Source organism: Salmo salar, chromosome 24 (assembly GCF_965601325.2).
Source record: "Salmo salar chromosome 24, fSalSal1, whole genome shotgun sequence".
NCBI lineage: Eukaryota > Metazoa > Chordata > Actinopteri > Salmoniformes > Salmonidae > Salmo > Salmo salar.
Genome location: NC_138314.1, coordinates 50872842 through 50882585, shown reverse-complemented (window position 1 = coordinate 50882585; position 9744 = coordinate 50872842).

Sequence of the window (9744 nt, the reverse complement as noted above, 5' to 3'; positions counted from 1 at the left end):
AAGTACAGATGACTCACCCATGTATTGTTATCTCTACAGGACTCACTCTTATATATAAGGGGCTCCAAATATCCAAGCTTGACTGGCTCGACCTATGACTAGAACCCTCCCACCACTGGTACGTCTATGTGCCAAAATCTATTTGGGCGTGATGGAGAGATTACCTATGTCAGTTACAGATTGTCTATTTGAGAGTCAAGAGTAACTGAGTGCAATTCCACCTATGACTAAAATGTAAAATGTAGTGTAACTAGTGTGGGAGTTAATGTAATGTAACTAGGGGCAGCGGGAATGCTGAGCCATGTAGACGATAAGTACCATACTAATGTCAGGGGAAAACAGGAAAAGGATGGTAGCAAATTGACAGCCATGTGAAACATAATTATGCAATAAATGTATTATTTGTTGTATGAGCTAGGGGGTTCTGCCACCATTATAATCCAAAACCGGAACAGATGTGTGCGTTATCAGGCGTAGGCAAGCAATAAACTCGGGTTGGAAGATAATTCTGGCTGAAGGGCTAAGGGGTTGCATTGTCATAGGGTATGTACCCATATGCTATATGCTATATGTACATAAAAGTAGAGCTGATGCTCAGGGAAGTTAGTTGTTCCGCAGACCAGTTCGGCTTTGCAACTCTGTATTAAAGTCTATATTGAATTCACAAAGTTCTTGTAAGAGTGTTATATTCTTAAGACAATTTTCCACTACACTAGGGGCTATTTGCTAGGTTCAACTGCTATGATAAGCTGGACATACATTGGCCTCTGCACTAAGTACTGCACACAACTAATGAATGCATTAAGTCAACACCATAAGTGCATGTATGACAGTCAGACATACTAATGACAGAGCAGGCCTGTGTCCCCCCTGCAAAGAAATTATCAGTCTATAATTTTAATAGTAGGTTTATTTGAACAGTGAGAGACAGAATAACAACAACAAAAAATCCAGAAAAACGCATGTCAACAATGTTATAAAATGATTTGCATTTTAATGAGGGAAAAAAGTATTTGCCCCCTCTGCAAAACATGACTTAGTACTTGGTGGCAAAACCCTTGTAGTGTAGCTAGGTGCTCTGATAAGGGACCAAGAACAATGTCTACATTGGTTGCAGCTGGACATACATTAGCCTCTGCACAAAGTACTGCACAAAACTAATGAATGCATTAACCTGTTATGGATAGGGGGCAGTATTTTCACGGCCGGATAAAAAACGTACCCGATTTAATCTGTTTATTACTCCTGCCCAGAAACTAGAATATGCATATAATTGTTTGATTTGGATAGAAAACACTCCAAAGTTTCTAAAACTGTTTTAATGGTGTCTGTGAGTATAACAGAACTCATATGGCAGGCCAAAACCTGAGAAGATTCCAAACAGGAAGCGCATTTGGTAAGTGGTCGATCTGAGAACAATGAGACGGGTGTGCGCATGCACGAGATGACTCCATGTTTACATTTTCAGTCTTTGAACGAAAACAGGGTTTCCCGGTCGGAATATTATCACTTTTTTACGAGAAAAAAAGCATAAAAATGTATTTTAAACAGTGTTTGACATGCTTCGAAGTACCGTAATGGAATATTTTGAAATTTTTTGTCACCCTTCGTTACCCTTCGGATAGTGTCTTGAACGCACGAACAAAATGCCGCTATTTGGATATAACTAAGGATTATTTGGAACCAAACCAACATTTGTTGTTGAAGTAGAAGTCCTGGGAGTGCATAGTCACATGCTAGTCACATGCTAACGTAAAAAGCCTTTTTTTGATATAAATATGAACTTGACTGAACAAAACATGCATGTATTGTATAATATAATGTCCTAGGAGTGTCATCTGATGAAGATCATCAAAGGTTAGTGCTGCATTTAGCTGTGGTTTTGGTTTTTGTGACATTATATGCTAGCTTGAAAAATGGGTGTCTGATTATTTCTGGCTGGGTACTCTGCTGACATAATCTAATGTTTTGCTTTGGTTGTAAAGCCTTTTTGAAATGGGACAGTGTGGTTAGATTAACGAGAGTCTTGTCTTTAAAATGGTGTAAAATAGTCATATGTTTGAAAAATTGAAGTTTTTGCATAACGCGCCACGGGATTACACTGGCTGTTACGTAGGTGGGACGATTTGGTGCCACCTAGCCTAGAGAGGTTTTAACCATCCCTTAACCCGACGGACGGACGGTTCTAAGCCCAACCAACGCAACCCAGGGCACTTCTACAAGTGGGCAACCATAGGGTCTACAACTTTGGCCGGGTGCGCCCGGACCCCTCTGGCCAGCACGTCAATGCTGTGGAGTGCACCCATTCCCTTTCCCCCCCTTCGGCTTCCACGTGTCAGAGATGGAAGTGGATCAACCGACTCAAAACTAGAAACCTAACCCTAACCCTAAACCCTAACCCTAACTCTACCCCATAACCACAACTCTAATCCTAACCCTAACCCCCAGACTTCCCCTAGAAACTCCATTCCCACATTGGGTACGGGGCCGGAACCCAAGACGCTACCAATCATCAGCACCTATTCACACATAAACCAACGCATACACTCAAGATTGAAAAGCGCATTTTCTAACACACAACATGCCTTCCCCCCACTACAACCATTCCGACCGATCTCAGCATACAGGAGGAACCCCAATCTGAAGGATCTCCTAGTCAATGCAACATTTTCAAACAAGCCCTCTCCCCCAGTACCCACTGAAAGCCACTACTACAGACAACTGACAAACATACACAACCCATACGCACACACCGGTAGCCAAATCACACAACTGATGAACATAAACAGCACCAACATAGTCTATGCAATCACCTGCGCGTTATGCAGAAAAATCTATGTGGGGGAAACTAGATCGACAATTCTAACACGTCTCAAACAACATCTATATACAATCACCAATAATAAACTGTCCACACATTTAGTTACACACTTCCAAACACACCATATTATACACCTCAATATCACTGGGCTAGAAACGGTCTCTACCTGGACCATAGCCCAGAGAAAGGCCGCAGAATCCAAGTGGATAGCCAACCTTAGATCTCTGGCTCCACTTGGATTAAATGGCAAAATATAAGTAGGGAAACTATTCATACATTTCACATATTCACACACACAACCCTCCCAATAAAAACCAGACTGGAAACAATAAGAGACCACAATAGGCCAGTGCAACACATGGTAAAAAACCACCAAAAAACAGAATTTATCATAACCGTAACCCCTGACCCCTGACCCCTAAACCCTAACCCCTGACCCTAAACCCTGACCCTAAACCCTAACCCTGACCCTGACCCCTAACCCTAAACCCTGACCCCTAACCCCTGACTCTGACCCTAACCCCTAAACCCTGACCCTAACCCTGACCCTAACCCCTAACCCCTGAACCCTGACCCTAACCCCCAACCCTAACCCTAACCCTCTGGCCAGCGCGTCAATGCTGTGGAGTGCACCCATTCCCTTTCCCCCCCTTCGGCTTCCACGTGTCAGAGATGGAAGTAGATCAACCGACTCAAAACTAGAAACCTAACCCCTAACGCCTAACCCCTAACCCCTCACACCTCCTTTCACCAGATCAAAAACGAAACCTCAAAGTCATTAATGGTTACATCACCACACATGGCCCATTTCTCTTGGAGATAGCCCATGATGAATTTCACACAACATCAGACCGGATACACTGGACAACAACCACAGAAGACCTCATTTTTAAGAATTGGTGCGAGCAGCTAAATTTAGAATAGGCTCTACCCACAATTTGGACCAACCTAGCCACACCACACTCTTCTTTTCCTCCCAACCCCCTGTACTCTCCCCCTCCCTTTCTTCCCCAGTCGCTTTCTTAGATTACCCAACGGAGGGGGTAGTTGGCCCCTCCTTATCAAATATCATGAATTTGTCCAAGTCTTTTCAACCCACAGCAGCACAGACCCAACTCTTGGAGAGGGGGTTGTCTTTCATTCCCCGCCCAGGTAAATTTGACTGGGAAGAACTTCATAGGGACACAGATAAATATCACAGACGACTTAAACTTCTAGACTACTCTGACTACCAGACAAATGACAACCATTTACCATTCACCCTTCCCTCAACCTGGGAACCTAAACTGTCCCAGATAGATAGGAGGGCCAAGACACCCTTCACAACTATCCCACCCAGGCAGATAGACAGGACAACATCACCCGCACAGAAAGACAAGCCATAAAAGAACTGATAAACAACCCTCACATAATACTGAAACCGGCAGACAAGGGATCTAAAACAGTGATCCTAGATAAACATCAATACATATACGAGGCAAATAGACAGTTATCCAATACCAAGTACTATGTACCAATAGGAAACAGCCTACAACCACAGACTCAGACTAAATTGCGCAGAATCATACAAACACTTTATGATAAACGGCACATCACGAAAAAACTAAGAGATTTTCTATTTGGACCAGACACTCCACGACCCAGACTGTTTTATCTGCTTTGCAAGATTCATAAAGAGCCAGAAACCTGGACAATTCCCTATGAAGTTCCTCCCGGTAGGCCAATCGTATCAGACTGTAATAGTGAATCATACAACATAGCTAAATACATTGACCATCATATCAACCCTCTCTCCACCAGACACCCCAGCTACCTCAGAGACACTTATCACTTTCTCGAGAGGATCAAACCCATAGTTGTTCCCTCCCAAACATATATATTCACTATAGATATTGATAGCTTATACACTAACATAAATACAGCAACAGGAGTACAGACGGTTAGAAACCTTTTCCATGCACACCCGGACAGGAATAGACCAGATAATGAAATACTACAATTATTAGAAATCAGCCTCACACACAATTACTTTATATTCAATGATAGGCACTATTTACAGGTGGAGGGAACAGCTATGGGTAAGAAATTTGCCCCGGCATATGCAAACATCTACATGGCTGAATGGGAGAGAGAGGCATTGGCAAAGTGCCCACATCAACCTACATTCTACTACAGATTTCTATACGACATTATAGGAGCCTGGCCTCATGATATCCAACTATTCACTGAATTCATTAGCATCCTCAACAGTCATCACCCGTCCATTAAGGTTAAATACATAATAGATCGATGTGAAGTACACTTCTTGGATACTACAGTCTTCTTTAATCACATAAATCAGTCTCAAAAAACAATACGCACTAAAGTTTATTTCAAACCAACAGATACACATGCTCTACTCCACAAACACAGTTACCACCCCAAACATACATTTAGAGGCATTGTTAAATCACAAATTATACGGTTTCATAGGATATCCTCCTGGAAACAGGATCTGGCAAAAGCAATTCAAACACTATTTCATGTACTCAGACAGAGAGGTTACTCCAAACGATACCTCAGAACAATAAAAAACAGCACCTTGGGGGCCCTCTCTCCCATTCAGCCTACACACCCTAACCCCTAACCCCTAACCCCTAACCCCTAACCCTAACCGTAACCCTAACCCTAACCCCTAACCCTAACCCCTAACCCTAACCCTCTCTCCCATTCAGCCTACACACCCTAACCCCTAACCCCTAACCCCTAACCGTAACCCTAACCCTAACCCCTAACCCTAACCCCTAACCCTAACCCTCTCTCCCATTCAGCCTACACACTCTAACCCTAACCCTAACCCTAACCCTAACCCCTAACCCTAACCCTCAGAACAATAAAAAACAGCACCTTGGGGGCCCTCTCTCCCATTCAGCCTACACACCCTAACCCCTAACCCCTAACCGTAACCCCTAACCGTAACCCTAACCCTAACCCCTAACCCTAACCCCTAACCCTAACCCTCTCTCCCATTCAGCCTACACACTCTAACCCTAACCCCTAACCCTAACCCTAACCCTAACTCTAACCCTAACCCCTAACCCTAACCCTAACCCCTAACCCTAACCCCTAACCATAACCCTAACCCTAACCGTAACCCTAACCCTAACTCTAACCCTAACCCTAACACACTCACACAACACAAGTCTGTCTATCACTCTTTCTGACCTCAACCCTCATTATAGAGGTTCCGGAGACATTTCCAAATCCCCCCATTCCCCTGACCTCAACCCTGACCACAACCGTAACCTTAACCCTTACCCTAATTCGGGTTCGTATCCTGCTCCTGCCCCTAAACCTAACCCAACCCCTAACCCTAACCTTAACCCCACCCCTAACCCCACTGCTAACCCTAACCCTAACCATAACCCTACCCCTAACCTTACCCTTCCTAGAACAACAAACTTGGACATTGACCCCCTCCGGAACCACAATCCTCTTTCCTCCTCTTGTTCCCCTTCCGAGCAGCAGACAATTCTCATCCCCCTAGTTACTACATTCTCACATAGGATCAGACCGTTACATCAGGCGTTCAAACACCATTTTTCCATCACCCAACAGGCACACACCCCCCTCCAGCCGTATAGAATAATCTCAGCATTTAGGAGGAACAAGAGTCTCCAAGACATCCTCATCCAAGCTAAATACAGTACCAAGCCCCCACAACCACCCAAACCCTACACGGCCCACTTCAGACAAAGAAAATTCATTTCAAACTCATACAGCAAGACCTCCACTCCAGTTTTAGACTCCATTTCACTCTACACTCCAAATGTCATATATATAATCACGTGCACATTTTGCAAAAAACACTACATTGGGGAAACCCAGTATACAATAGAAAATAGACTTAAACAACATCTATACAATATCAAACGGGCCCATCTACACACAGAACTAGTCACTCATTTCCAGGATCACCCCGTCACCTACCTCAATATATCAGGATTACAGTCGTGTTCTGGGTGGACCAGTGGGCGGCGAAAGGCAGTGGAACGTAGGTGGATAAGAGACCTACAAACAATTACACCCAGCGGTCTGAATGAGCGGTTTTAACAGATCAGATAGGATCCATGGAAAGGGACAGCACTTGTTTACAGGGTTCTCAAGGAGCTGGAAGAAGGATGCACCATAAAACACAAAGTTTGGTTTTTCTTATATTCAACAGGTGCTTATTTATAATAGTTTTATTCATTTTGTTTGTATGTATTTGAATTTGTTTTTACAACTCAGCACTTGACCTTATAGCACTTTTCTAGATAAATGGGCTTATAACTGTGCATATGTACTAATAAAGCATCTATCCCCTGATCCCTTGTATATTTTAACATCTTAGTCCCTTCATGGTCCTAGATAACCACTCAGACTATCATTTTTAGAAGCAATATTAACCTACTTACGTTTTGTAAAGGTTTTTAGGAGTCAATCTAGTATATTTTAACATCTTAGTCCCTTCATGGTCCTTGATAACCACTCAGACTATCATTTTTAGAAACAATATTAAGTCAATCTAGTGGATTTTAACAGTAGAATTTATTCAGATTGGAGGGGTACACAGCAATAGGCCTGCGCACCACAAGACAAATCAGTCTCTTTTTAACCCTACTTCAATTCAAAACCTAACCCTAACCCTTAACCCTAACCCAACCACAACCCTAACCTATTCTACTTACTGTTAAAAGTACACAAGGAACCAGGGACATGGACAATTCCCTTAAGTTCCTCCTGGCAGACCGATTGTGTCAGACTGCAATAGTGAATCCTATAACATTTCACAATACATAGATCATTATATTAACCCTCTCTCCACCAGGCACCCCAGCTTTCTCAGGGACACATCACTTTATGGAGAGGATTGGACCCATAGTTGTTCCCTCCCACACACACACACATATTCACCATAGATATTGATAGCCTGTATACTAATATAAATACAGCAATAGGAATACAAGCAATTAGAAATATCTTTAAGAGATATCCAGACAACACTAGACCGGACAAAGAAATATTACAACTATTAGAAATCAGCCTGACTAGCAATGACTTTTTATTCAACGATCACTATTACCTGCAGGTGGAGGGAACAGCTATGGGCAAAAAATGTGCACCTGCTTACGTCAACATATACATGGCTGAATGGGAGAGAGAGGCACTGGCCAAGTGTCCATATCAACCCACTTTTTATTACCGGTTTTTAGACGACATAATAGGAGCTTGGCCCCACGACACCCAATTATTCACAGACTTTATGAACATTCTCAACAGCCATCATTCATCAATTAAGGTTAAATACACAATTCATCCGCAAGAAGTCAACTTCTTAGACACAAGTGTTTTTCAGTAATAACAATCAACCACAGAAAACACTACACACTAGAGTCTACTTCAAACCAACAGACACACATGCTTTACTCCATAAACACAGTTACCATCCTAAACATACATTTAAGGGAATAATAAAATCACAAATCATACGGTTCTACAGGATATCATCTTGCAAGCAAGACATGGATTATGCAATAAATACACTATTCAATGCACTCAGAAGAAGAGGATATTCAAAACGATTTTTAAGAACCATTAAAAACAACACATTGGCAGCCCTCTCTCCCATTCATCCAACCCTCACAGACCACATCAAACCATCCACCTCTCTTAATCTCAACCTCAATCCTACTCCTAACCTTAACCTCTCCCCAAACCCCACGCCTAACCTTAACCTTTCCCCAAACCCCACGCCTAACCTTAACCTTTACCATTACCCTAACCAGGGTTCTAAGCTTAACCAGGGTTCTAAGCTTAACTTCTCTCTAAACCCCACGCCTAACCTTAACCTCTCCCCAAACCCCACGCCTAGCCTTAACCTCTCCCCAAACCCCACGCCTAACCTTAACCTCTCCCCAAACCCCACGCCTAACCTTAACCTCTCCCCAAACCCCACGCCTAACCTTAACCTCTCCCCAAACCCCACGCCTAACCTTAACCTCTCCCCAAACCCCACGCCTAACCTTAACCTCTCCCCAAACCCCACGCCTAACCTTAATGTTCACCATTACCCTAACCAGGGTTCTCATCCTAACTTAACCCCTATCTCCCTCCGTCACCCTAATCCTGACTCCCCTCTGGGGATTGATCTGCACCAATCACTAAACCGCAACACTTCCTCTGTCTCTTCTCCTTTGTCATCAATACCCAATCAACAGACAATTATCATCCCCCTAGTAACCACATTTTCACATAGAATCAGATCCCTACATCAATCAATCAAACACAACTTCTCTACAGTTCAGCACACTTACATACCACTTAAACCATACAGAGTAATTTCAGCATTCAGAAAAAACAAAAATTTAAAGGACCTCCTCACCACAGCTAGATTCAGTAGTAAGCCACCACAAGACCCCAAATCTCACAATTCCCATTTTCAACAGATAAAGTTCATTACAAACACACACAGCCATACATCAGCACCAGTACAACAATCTTATTCACTGAACACACATAATGCTATTTATATCATTACATGCACACTCTGCAATAAACAATACATTGGAGAAACCAAACATACTATAGAAACCAGACTCAAACAACACCTGTATAACATCAAAAGGGCACACTTACAAACGACACTAATAACCCACTTCCAGGATCACCCCATCACTCACCTCACCATATCAGGGTTACAGTCATATATAGGCTGGACCTGTGGGCAGCGAAAGAGGGCAGAACGGGAGTGGATCCAGCACCTGCAGACAATAACGCCAAATGGCCTGAACGAGAGGTTTTAGAAAATGGGTTTTAACAGACAGGAAAATGGATGCAGAAGGACATGGTTTTATTTATACTCTATATATTTATATTCTATATATTTATATTCTATATATTTA